This window comes from Plecotus auritus (genome assembly GCF_963455305.1).
Source record: "Plecotus auritus genome assembly, chromosome: 3".
Classification (NCBI taxonomy): domain Eukaryota; kingdom Metazoa; phylum Chordata; class Mammalia; order Chiroptera; family Vespertilionidae; genus Plecotus; species Plecotus auritus.
The window spans coordinates 42,853,120-42,866,446 of NC_137772.1; the positions used below are offsets into that span (position 1 = coordinate 42,853,120).

Genomic DNA, 13,327 nt, shown 5'->3' on the forward strand with positions numbered 1-13,327 from the left:
GGATAGAGCACTAATTGATGCTCTGAAGAATCCACCCTCAGTTCTAGCCGTAGTCCTTCCTGACCCTTTTGGAAGCAACAACCCTATTTCCTCTTACTCCAGCTGGTAGAGTATCCTCTTCATTTGCCTCTTGGTTCAGTGGTTTGAGGAAGTGAACATGGCCTGGTGGCAGTCTCACCTTTGGATTCACTGTACAAATGTTGTCTCCCTTTAAAGGGACCATTCTTCCCTTTAAAACCAGGGCCTCCATACCAGCAAGGACTGGAAACAAAAGTTCTTTGAATGTGTTATTAGGGTGGTGGGAGAGGAGCCACTCCTCTTCTGCCGCTTGATTCAAAGTCAGCGTCTTCTGACTTTGGGAGAAGCAGCTGATTCAAAGCATATACTATATTGTATGAAATAGAACTCCATCCTTTCAGAATGTTGTCTTACAGCTGTTGTCTTTAGTATGCCATTCCTTTCTTCTATTGGGCCAGCTGCTTGTAGGTAATGAGATATGTGGCAAGACTGGTGAATTCCAAGTGTTGACAAAGTCTACTTAGTAACTGGTACATGTACTGTTTTTCAAACTGTAGGCCATGAACCACAGCGGTCCTGAGAACAGTTCAGTGGGCTGTGACCAGCTCCCTTCAGCCCTCCCTTCTTTCCTTCCTTTCAATGAACTAGAGTAGACAGGAGAGGCTGGAGTAGAAAATAAAATAGTGTAACCAATAAGGGTACGTATTTTGGGGGAAATACTCTTCTACAGATTTACTGTATCATGACTTAAAATTAATTTCTTAATATAATTGATGGTGACAATACTTTGAAAGCTACTGGTCTAAGAAGGTATTTGAAGTTGTGAGTTACTCATCTCCAATCCCCAGGGTTTATCTCTCCCACTCCCCTGATGTTAGTGTGGGTTTCAGTCTTTCCGTGGGCCCACACACAAGCATGGATTTCTGTGGAAATCTTGTATACTTGAAACAAGGTCAGAGAAGAGCAAAAAAGAGTGAGACCACCTATAAAACATCACTTTTAGAGTAGTTTAGAAGAGACCATGTGGCTGAATTCTTTGTTCAGCGTCAGGCATGTAGCAGGAATTAGGTCCATGTGACACTGTTGAAGATGTGCCTAGCACTATTTAAATAATGTTTTTTCTTAAAATTTACAATACAATTGACATTCGAAATGTAAATCTTCTAGAATGACCTAAATAGAGAAAATTCTGTGATTTGAATAAAATTTCAGATCCTCTGTTAATAATTTCTTTCCATCCCTCCTCTGACTTTTTCTACAAAAGTTTTTTTTCTTGTGTGTGTTTTTTTTTTTTTTTTTTTTTTTTTTTTTTTTTTAAGAGCCTTGTGGTTAAAGCAGAGATGGAAATTTTGTGGGAAAAGATCTGCAAAATTAATTCCTTAGAATGAATTGGGATAGAATACTCGGCTTTCAAGCCCAGATCTTGTCTAAAAAAATGAATGAGCCAAAGTTATTGACCAGACAAAAGGTTTCTCTTAAGTGGTCTGTAAATATAAAGCAGAATAACTGGCCCTGGTTGAAGAAATAATCTTACACTCTCTTCTGTACTCCCTTTCACATACACATTGCCGGGAATGCTTTTGGAAATTTACTGTATCGGAAGTTGGTATGTTGTGGAGAGATCATTGTGTTGAGGATAGAGTGCCTTCAGGAGAAATTCAGTGTTTTATAGGTGCATCCCTGATGTGGCCTATCGATTTCTTAAACAGCTTTGTCAAGATATGATTCATATATTATACAATTTACCTGTTTAAAGTGTGCAATCCAATGGTTTTCAGTATTTCACAGTTGTGCATTTATCACTATAATCAACATTTTTATTAGCCACCAAAGAGCCCTGTACTCCTTAGCTGCCACTGCCCAATTCCACCCTACTTAGTGCCCTTGCCATAGGCAACCACTAATCTGTCTTCTGTCTCCATAGATTTGCTTATACTGGACATTTTATATCAACAGAATCATATAATATGTGGCCATTTGTGACTGACTTCTTTCATTTCACGTGCATTCAAGGTTCATCCATGTTGCAGCATGTATCAGTACTTCATTTCTTTTATTTCTGAACTAGTGGCCCAATGTGTAATATCACGCGCAGTAGGCCACCCGCCGCTTCCGTGGGAGCCGGCAGGAGGGAGTCGCGCTGCTTCCACGAGAGTGGGAGGCGGGTGCCTCAGGGGCGCTGACAGGTCGTTGCGGGCCTGCCATTGTTGTGGGTGCCCCTGGCAGGGATGGCGGGGGAAGAGATCGGGAGTCAGAGGTGCGGGCTGCGGCTACCCCCGAGGCTGGGTCTTCTCCCCATCCGGTCAGCCTCCCTGTCCCCCTGAGAATGCGGGGGCTGGGGTAGGATGTCCGTGCAGGGGGATTGGAAGAGCTCCCCGTGGCCGCTTCCTCTTTCTTCTTTGCAGTCTGGGCTCCTGTCAGGTGCTCTCCTCAGACCCCCGGGAACTTGGGTCCGGCTACCCCACCCCTCCATGGCTCCCTACAGCCCCCACCCAGCTCTCCCTGACACCCACCTGTCAGGAGGCTGCCGGGACGCCCTGCTGTGGGCAGCACGGTCCTGGGGTGGGGGTGTGTGGGGGGAGTGTGGGGAGCAGCTCCAGTAAAGTTTAGTAAACCCCAAGTCGGCATCGGGATTTGGCTGCGGGACCGCAGGGGAGTCTGCCTAGGTGGGACAAAATCCTGCTAGGCTTAGAGTCCCGCCCCGCAGCCCCACCCACCCTGTGAATGATCGTGATGTCACAGCATCCCGGATAATTTGCATATTCCTCTATTTTATATATATACTAGAGGCCCGGTGCATGAAATTCGTGCATGGGGGTGTGTGTCCCTCAGCTCAGCCTGCACCCTCTCCAATCTGGGACCCCTCGAGGGATGTCCGACTGCCTGTCTAAACGGGCAGTCGGACATCCCTCTCACAATCCAGGACTGCTGGCTCCCAACTGCTCGCCTGCCTGCCTTCCTGATTGCTCCTAACTGCTTCTACCTGCCAGCCTGATCACTCCCTAACCACTCTCCTGCCAGCCTGATTGATGCCTAACTGCTCCCCTGCCAGCCTGTTTGCCCCTAACTGCCTTCCCCTGCAGGCCTGGTCACTCCTAACTGCCCTCCCCTGCAGGCCTGGTCCCCCCCAACTACTCTCCCCTGCAGCCCTGAGTTCCCCCCAACTGCCCTTCCCTGCAGACCTGGTCACCCCCAACTTCCCTCCTCTGCCGGCTGGGTCACTCCTAACTGCCCTCCCCTGCAGGCTTGATCGCCCACAACTGCCCTCCCTTGCAGGCCTGGTTTCTCCCAACTGCCCTCCCCTGCTGGCCTGATCGCCCACAACTGCCCTCCCTTGCAGGCCTGGTTCCTCCCAACTGCCCTCCCCTGCTGGCCATCTTGTGGTGGCCATCTTGTGTCCACATGGGGGCAGGATCTTTGACCACATGGGGGCAGCCATCTTGTGTGTTGGAGTAATGGTCAATCTGCATATTACTCTTTTATTAGATAGGATAGAGGCCTGGTGCATGGGTGGGGGCCAGCTGGTTTGCCCTAAAGGGTGTCCCGGATCAGGGTGGGGGTTCCCTTGGGGTGTGGGACAGCCTGGCCGAGGGGCCTGTGGTGGTTTGCAGGCTGGCCATGCCCCCTGGCAACCCAAGCGGAGGCCCTGGTATCTGGGGTTTATTTATCTTTTACAATTGAAACTTTGTAGCCTGGAGCGGAGCCAAGCCTTCTGCTTGCTCCGTGGCGGCAGCCATTTCTATTGGGATTTATTTATCTTCTATAATTGAAACTTTGTAGCCTTGAGTGGAGGCCTAGGCTGGCAAGGGCAGACGGAAAGCTTGGCTTCCTCCATCGCTGGGGAAACCCAAGCCTCCCTCCTGCTCTCTGTGGCTGTAGCCATCTTGGTTGGGTTTATTTGCATATTCGCTCCTGATTGGCTGGTGGGCGTGGCTTGTGGGTGTAGCAGAGTGATGGTTAATTTGCATATTACTCTTTTATTAGATAGGATATATTAGTGGCCTGGTGCACAAAATTCATGCATGGGGGGATGTCCCTCAGTCTGGCCTGCACCCTCTCCAATCTGGGACCCTTTGGGGGATATCCGGCAGTCGGAAATCCCTCTTACAATCCAGAACTGCTGGCTCCTAACTGCTCCCCTGCTGGCTTGATTGCCCTTAACCACCTATGCCTTGGCCCCGCACCCAGGACCCAGGATTCCCTCCTCTAGCCGACCACAGGCACCCGGGATCCAGGTTTCCCTCCCTCGGGTCAGCCATAGGTGCCCAGGCCAGCTGCAGCCACAGGGGATGGTGGGCAGGTGGCTTTGCCTGGGCTGCAGCCGCAAGTGCTGATGCCCGGGACTGTGGGGTGGGCAGCTTCTCCATCTACCAGGCTGTAGCCAGCCTCAGGTGCTGGGGCCTGGTTTCTCTGTCTCCCCCAGGACGTGGGGCAGGCGGATGTGAGGCTTCTGCAGCTGGCTAGGCCTGGGATCACGGGGCAGGCGGCTTCTTCATCTCTCAGGCTGCAGCCAGCCTCAGGTGCTGGCACCCGTTTTCTCTGTCTCCCCCAGGACATGGTGTGGGCAGACATGGGGCGGGCGGCGTCTGGGGCCTGGGATCATGGGGAAAGCGGCTTCTTCATCTCCCGGGCTGCAGCCAGCCTCAGGCGCTGGGGCCCGGTTTCTCTGTCTCCCCCAGGACATGGGGCCGGCAGACATGAGGTTTCTGCAGTTGGCTGCCGCCTGGGATCACAGGGCAGGTGGCTTCTTGGTCTCCCTGGCCGCAGCCAGCCTCAGGCGCTGGTGCATGACTTCCCCGACTCCCACAGGCCCAGAGAAGCTGGGGGGCGGGGCCGCCACCATCTTTGTCAGGTTAATTTGCATACTCCTGATTGGTTGGTGGGTGTAGTGGAGGTATGGTCAATTTGCATCTTTCTCTTTTATTAGTGTAGTTATAGATAATATTCCATTATATTGATATACCACATTTTGTTTACTTAACATCAGTTAATGGGCATTTGGGTTTCTACCTTTTTGGCCATTATGAATAATACTGTTAAGAACATTCATATGCAAATTTTTGTATGGACAAAAATTTCAACTCTCTTGAGTGTATAGCTAGGAGTGGAATTGCTGGATCATATGGCAACTCTATGTTTAACCGTCTAAGGAGCATCAATAAGACTGTTCTTCAAAATAGCTGCCCTATTTTACACCCCCACCAGGTGTGTACGAATGATCCCATTTCTTCACATCCACACTAACACTTACTGTCTGTCATTTTGATCTTAGCCATCCTGGTAGATATGAAGTGCTATCTCATGCTTTTGATTTGCGTTTCTCCAGTGACTTTTCATTTGCTTCTTGGCCATTTGTATATCTTCTTTGGGTCCTATCTGTTTTTAGTTGCCATGGAGGGATGGCAATATCTGTAATCTGTCCGATTCTTATATGGAGAGTGGTTTCCCCAAAACGTTTCCCACTTCTCTGACGTAGTGAAATCTACTTGTGCATCAGGGAATGCTTGGGTGAAGTAACCGTCCTTTTAAAACACAGTTATAATAAAGCCATAGCTCAACCATAGGCTGTTTATAAAAGAGAATCTTACAAACGTTCTGAACTTGTGGCTTTGTAAAAAGAAATGAAAACTTTGTAAGGAGTCAGGGAGAGAAGGGAGCTTTGTGAGCCTCCATAAATGGGGACATGTGATATATCTAGTTCCTTCTAACCTGTCTGGGAGCCTGACAAAGGAGTACATAATTTATTTTGTGTCTTTTCACTATGCTTTTTTTTTTTTTTAAACTATAAGGATATTTTTAAAGATTGCATTTTCCCTCCTCTGTTTTTTGGAGAGGTAACTACAGTAGGTAACTACTGTAGTATCTTTATATCTTACTACATTTTCATTCATCTAGTGAAAATTTGACTATATTGTAATAGTTTTTAAACTGGCAAACTAAATTTCATGTTTATGCGTTCCTTTTTTTTATTTCCTTTCCTTCTCCACATGGAGACAATATTTCTCTACTGACACAATGAGAGTAAAAAATTTAAAATGCTAGAAGGTAATATACAAGTTCTTGAGGTATAATATCTGAGTATCAGTCTCTCTTCACGTGAAAGAACACCTTTGCAACAGCCTTAACTCCATATTTGAAGCACATAAACCATTTCATGGGTGCATTTGCACATGAATTATGCTGTGTACCTCTTCTATTGTTTAAAGACAGTGTACCTTGTTGCTAAGTGATCTTTTCAGATGTGTCTTCCTAAAATAGAATTTCCTTGAAGAGGCTGGCGGAGGCCAAGAAGAGGTCATTGTGAGCTCTGATTTCATTATGCTTTTGTGAGTTTGCTCGGCTTCCTTGCTTTTTCACTTAGTGTCTTGTTTTCAGTTGGACAGAGGCACTTACAGTATTCATTTCGATCTCTGTGCCATCAGCCTCCCTGCATTCTGCTCCTCCCCCACAGATGTTTGTACATAATGTAAAGCTTTGCAAATAGGTGGCCGCTTTTGGTAACTTCTCATATTTGACATAGGATCAGCATTTATGGATTTATTGGTTTCTCTTCAAAGAACTGAGCTCCCTCAGAAACCATGATTTTGTTTCATGACCTCTCATAACAGTAATTGGAGTTCTGACATCCCCTGCAGCTGAGGGATAAATTGGGTAAATACTGTTGGTTTGTTCATCTTGTAGCTTCAATGAAAGAAGTGGAAGTTGCCTATAAATCAGGAATTTAAATCTCAGCTATCTTTTTTCTGTGATGGTACTTAGTTCAAAGGTTGTTTTTTTTTTTTAATAAAACAAGTGCATTACCAAGCAGAATGATGAAATACTTATCCTATCAAATAAAAGAGTAATATGCAAATTGACCATCACTCCAAGACACAAGATGGCTGCCCCCATGTGGACACAAGATGGCCACCATAAGATGGCCTACAGGGGAGGGCAGTTGTGGGCAGTTAGGGGTGACCAGGCCAGCAGAGGAGGGCAGTTGGGGGTGACCAGGCTGGCAGAGGAGGGCAGTTGGGGCAGATCAGGCCAGCAGGGAAAGGCATTTGGGGGAGGGGGGGAGGGAACCCAGGCCTACAGGGGAGGGCAGTTGGGGGGGGGACCAGGACAGCAGGGGAGGGCAGTTGGGGGGGACCAGGCCTGTAGGGGAGGGCAGTTGAGGGGGGACCCAGGCCTGCAGTGGAGGACAGTTGGGGGGGACCCAGGCCTGCAGGGGAGGGCAGTTGGGGGGACCCAGGCCTGCAGGAGAGGGCAGTTGGAGGGGACCAGGCCTGCAGGGGAGGACAGTTGTGGGGGGACCCAGGCCTACAGGGGAGGGCAGTTGGGGGTGACCAGGCTTGCGGTGGAGGACAGTTGGGGGGAACCAGGTCTGCAGGGGAGGGCAGTTGTGGGGGACCAGGTCAGCAGGGGAGGGTAGTTGGGGGGGGGACCAGGCCTGCAGTGGAGGGCAGTTGGGGCAGGGGGGAGACCAGGCTTGCGGTGGAGGACAGTTGGGGGGGACCAGGCCTGCAGGGGAGGGCAGTTGGGGGGGGGGGGGAACCAGGCCTGCAGGGGAGGGCAGTTGCGGGGGACCAGGCCTGCAGGGGAGGACAGTTGGGGCGGGTACCAGGCCAGCAGGGGAGGGCAGTTGGGGGGGGACCAGGCCTGCATGGGAGGACAGTTGGGGTGGGGACCCAGGTCCTCAGGGGAGGGCAGTTGGGGGTGACCAGGCCAGCAGGGGAGGGCACTTAGAGGCAATTGGGCCAGCCGGGGAGCAGTTAGGCGTCAATCAGGCTGGCAGGGGAGTGGTTAGGGGCAATCAGGCAGAGGCAGGTGAGAGGTTTGGAGCCAGCAGTCCTGGATTGTGAGAGGGATGTCCAACTGGGATCAGGCCTAAATGGGCGGTTGGACATCCCTCAAGGGGTCCCAGATTGGAGTGGGTGCAGGCTGGGCTGAGAGACAACCTCCCCCCACCTCCCGTGCATGAATTTCATGCACCAGGCCTCTAGTTAGTTATAATTATGTAAACTATAGCATATAAGTTAATCTAATATAAATTATTAGAAATAGTTATAAGGAAAATAAATATTATGAAGCCAATTCCTTGGGCTTGTCTGCCCTTTATGAGGGGTAGGAGGAGAGAAAGGGAGAAAAGACTAGTTACCCTCCTGGTTTTCTGTTAATTTACATCACTTGTTCCTAGCAGTCATAGGAAAGCTGTGCCCAGTAAGTTGGCTTTCTTTCTTTCTTTCTTTCTTTCTTTCTTTCTTTCTTTCTTTCTTTCTGTTGTTTATTTTGATAAGATTTACATAACATAAAATTTATAATTTATATCATTCAGTGGTATTAAGTAACTATACACTTTTTTCATCATCTGAAACAGTCTCTATATCTATTAAAAACAACTACCTATTTTCATTTCTCCCTCCTTCCAGGCCCCAGCAACCACCCTTTTACTTTTTTTTTTCTATGAATTTATCTATTATAGGTAACATGTAAATGGACTTATATAGTATTTGTTCTTTTGTGACTGGCTTATTTCACTTAGCATAATGTCCTGAAAAGTTTATCCATGTTGTAGCTTGTATCAAAATGTCCTTCCTTTTCAAGGCTGAATAATATCCCATTGTATGTAGATACCACATTCCATTTATCTATTCATCTTTTGATGGACATTTAGGTTGCGTCCCTCTTTTGGATATTGTGAATAATGCTGTGATCATGGGTGTACAAATATCTTTCAAAACTCTGCTTTCCATTCTTTTGGGTACCTACCCAGAAGTGGACTTGGTGGATCATGTGGTAATTCTCTGTTTAATTTGTGAGGAATCACCAAACTCTGCTGCACCGTTTACATTCCTACCAGTAAGTAAGTTGGTTTTCCTAACCCAAACTTTTCTTCCCTTAGGAGAGCTGTTTTATTTTAAAAGCTTTTAACTTGGTCTAATGCCAAAAAAAGAGAAGGATTCTCCTTTCTTTTGAAAGACTGAGCACCTCTGAAGACCACCCCCTCAGTTCTGTGGAGCCCACTTTGTCGCTTCCACTTCCTTTACTTGGTCTCACCCAGTGCTCGTGCCAGGAGTCAGAGCACCCCACAAGGGCTGGTTGCCTCCCTATATTCTAGCACCAACATGGAGACACCTGTGTAACTTTGCCTTCTTCTACTTTTGAGAACATTTAACTACCACTGTGTTAGCAGTAGACCTGACTTCAATATTTTATGTGCTCATGACTTCAGAAATATACTTTTTAGCAAAGTTAATTTGTTTCACCACAGTGGTAGACAGGGGTACAGACTGTAGCTCTCCTAGGGGTCTAAGACTCCTGTCTGTACCAATATCCTCTGGGCTACCTGTCATCTCTGTTCACTTAGAGATGCCACTGGTCCTGGCATTTCAAAGTGTTTTGAGGTGGGGATGATAAATGATGGATAAATTTAGATATGCATAAGTCTATCCATCCTATATCCCTCATCAAAATTTGAAGTTTATGTTCTTGAAATATGCAATGGCCGGCTGGCCTCATGGCCCCCAACTGCCCTCCCCAGCCAGCCTTATGACCCCCAACTGCCCTCCCCGGCCGGCCTCATGGTCCCCAACTGCCCTTCCTGGCCGGCCTGATTGCCCCCAACTGCCCTGCCGGCTTCATGGCCCCCAACTGCCCTCCCCGGCCGGCCTGATGGCCTCCAACTGCCCTTCCTGGCCGGCCTGATGGCCCCCAACTGCCCTCCCCAGCCTGCCTCATGGCCCCCAACTGCCCTCGCCTGCCGGCCTCATGACCTCCAACTGCCCTCCCCGGCCGGTCTCCCGGAAGGTCTCCCGGTCTAATTAGCATATTACCCTTTTATTAGTATAGATTTAAACTTGACAATGTTATGAGGTGGGTAGAGTAGATTTTTCCCACCCCCCCTACCATTTTTAATAATAGCTTTATTCACTGTTGGGGCCACTCCACAGAAACTGGATGGATCTAGCCCCAATGTTTTCTTTGGATGTTGAGACGAATGATACCACACAGACCGCCCCTCCCCCAAGAAGGTGTGCAAAAGTTTATTACTCATGTAATGAAACTCTCTTGGAAGGGCAGGGATGTTCCCAAGCAGGTCCTAAAATGGCTTAGAAGATCAGGGAAAGGAGACTGGTTTGGGGGTTTCGTGGTGGTGAGGGGTGAGGCTGGGTGAGTGGTTTGACATTCCCCCTGGCACTAAAGGAGGGAAGCACCTGGAACTTCCTTTCAGCTTGTACAGATGTCGGACAGAGGGGAAGAGACAGGGAGTGACATAAAAGCTTTCAGCAGTGAAACATCAAAAATGGAGTCAGGTTTTTTATTACATTCACATAGCATAGCATTCACCTTTTATTTTTTTGTTTTAAAATTTTTTTTTAATTTTTTATTTATTGATTAAGGTATTACATATGTGTCCTTATCCCTCCATTGCCCCCTCCCCCCACTCATGCCCTCACCCCCCTGGTGTCTGTGTCCATTGGTTAGGCTTATATGCATGTATACAAGTCCTTTGGTTGATCCCTCCCCCTTACTCCCACCCTCCCCTACCTTCCCTCTGAGGTTTGACGGTCTGTTCGATGCTTCTCTGTCTCTGGATCTGTTTTTGTTCATCAGTTTATATTGTTCATTATATTCCACAAATGAGTAAGATCACCTTTTAAAAGTGTTCAATCCAGTGTTTTTTAGTATATTCATAGACTACAATAGTGTGTATAGATAATGTAGATGTTAGAAACACTGTCTAATTTCTGAACATTTTCATTATTCCTGAAAGAAACTCTGTATCCATTAGCAGCCAGCCCCCATTTCCTCCTCCCCCAGTCCCTGGAAACCACTAATCCTATATAATAAAAGCCTAATATGCAAATTAACCGAACAGAGGAACGACTGGTGGAATGACGCGTTGCTATGATGTGCACTGACCACCAGGGGGCAGACGCTCAATGTAGGAGCTGCCCCCAGCCTGCAGGCCCCAGGCCAGCCAAGGCGGGTGCCAGCAGGGTCCCCCCACCCCATGGCCCCGCCGGTCGTGCCGCAGAGGGAGGTGACCTGTGGTAGCAGTGGGGTGATCGGGGGGCAGAGCCGGCCAGCAAGCAGGCCAGCACCACCCCCCAATCACCCTGCCAGTCACCTCCAAGGCAGGTGCCAGCAGGGCCCCCCAATCAACCTTCAGGTTGCCCCAGAGATGGGCTCTGATCACCGGCCAGACCCAGGACCCTACCTGTGCACAAATTTTGTGCACCAGGCCTCTAGTCTATTTATAATATCTTTGTATCCCGGTTGAGGACATTGAAATAGAAGCATATAATACGAGATCATTTGTGACTGGCTTCTTTCACTAAGCATGACATTTTTCAGATTCATCTATATTGTAACATGTATCAGCACTTTATTCCTTTTAATGGCTGAATAATATTCCTTTGTGTGGCTGTACTAGTTTGTCATATTAAAAGATGATTGATTTGGACAATCGGAGGGTGAGGTGGTGATGGAAGCATCAGGAGAGAAGACATGGGCTTGGCTCTCATAAGGGAGTGAAGGGGGACATCCAGCCTTTGGAGTTGTGTAAATTAGAGATAACATTTAAAGATGTGAGAGTAAATGTGTTCTCTAAATTGAAATATGTACTTTGTAGGTGGCTGAACTGGTTGTCAGTAGATAGCATTCATATGTTCCTGTCCTCTGATGGAATTCATGCTAATTATCAGTAAATGGTTTTATCTAAGACCATTCTGATGCAGAAAAATTAGCAAAACCAAACACACATTTTGAATGATTTATTTTGTCATGCTCCTATTAGCATGAAACCCACTTTTTGGCCTTGTTGAATCCTTTGCTCTAAATATTTTCTGATGTTTTTCTTGACCACGAATTTTGTTGGTTTGAAAATGATTAGTATTTAAAATTGGTACAGTTGCTGAAATACTTATTAATGCATCTCTAGGAAACATTTCCTTTTCCTCTGAATGATGGTTAGAAAATTGTTCCGTTCTCTCCCATTGTTCTAAATATTAACTTAGAGCTTTTAAAGCAAATCAGATATATACCAGTAGCTTCAAATTTGCTTGGTCATCATTTATACTGCTTTTTAAGTTCAAACATAATCTTTTGCACCTCAAATAATGTTTCCTGGTTTTTACACCCAGGATGTGTAAAATAGGTAATAATAATACATTAAGTTTTGAATTTCTAGGTACCATCTTTATTTATATTCAATGAACTATTGTAAGTAGTTTCTCTTGTAATATAGAAGGTAGGTTAATTGGTGAATTTCCAAAACAGACAATTTACCCTATCTGTTTAGTGTTTTATAGTCTCTACTATTCAGTTTCTGTGAAGATGTGTTTCCATATAGTTATATGCCAGCATTGTGATGTTGCATGAAGATTATATCTTCTGATGTTAGGTCTTGGGTGTAATCTTGAACACTGTTGCTCTGTATTAACAGAATAACCATTATGAAGCAGAACATTCTAGGCCACATATAATTCCTCTTTGTGTGTGTGTGTGTGTGTGTGTGTGTGTGTGTTTTTTAAGGTGGCCAGTATCTCTACTCCTTTGATCTCCAGTGGCTATTAGATTTTTGCATAAAATGTAGGAGATAGACAAAGCCTAGATTTTTGCTTACCTATGGAGCCTCATCGTTAAACTAGCCATAGAAAACAAATTTAGGGGTTATGTGACTGCATGCATGGTGTTTTCTAGAGAGCTGCTTTGACTACATTACACAGGTTTCTGTTACTAACTGTAGGTACTCAGTCATTCCAATCCACTCTAACTTTGAAATCTATTGATAGAAAATGAAAACCCTCATTGCCTTATAAAATAAGGAAGACTATTAGAACAGCTCTTAAAAGAGCAATCACTTCTTTCCAGATGCATGGCATAGGTGGAAGGGGTTGACCTGTATCTTTTTATGTAATTCTCCCTTCATTTTTTAGAAGGAAAATGGCAAGAGTCAACTTAGTATTTATTAATGACAAGCTTCTCTAATTAGCCATCCCACAGATACACATAAGGTAGCATAATGTCAGTGAGTTCAGTCTGCAGTAGAAGCATCTGAATTACTTATGCACAACAGTTATAACCTTGTTGCCTGTGGGACTTCAGTGTGTATTTACCATTGCATACTTAGGTGTGCTGCTTCAGAAGGACCAGGTAACTCTGTATCCCTGTTCTTATTTGCATACTCTTTATCCATGTTCTCATCTGCATCTTTGGGTACCAGAGATGGGAGAATCCTTTTAAGCAGTGTAAACTTGCTAGCCCTCTCTCTAGCAAAGAGTAGAAGTGGACAGAAGTCATGATCGACACAGCAGTTTTGTAT

The 13,327-nt window shown here is 46.5% G+C and overlaps 1 protein-coding gene across 4 annotated transcripts in view; it reads left to right on the forward strand.

Annotated features, from left to right (window-relative positions):
* DOCK9 (dedicator of cytokinesis 9) overlaps positions 1-13,327 on the forward strand; it is a 281,552-nt gene that overhangs the window by 57,519 nt on the left and 210,706 nt on the right. The gene's annotated exons all lie outside the window — the stretch shown is intronic.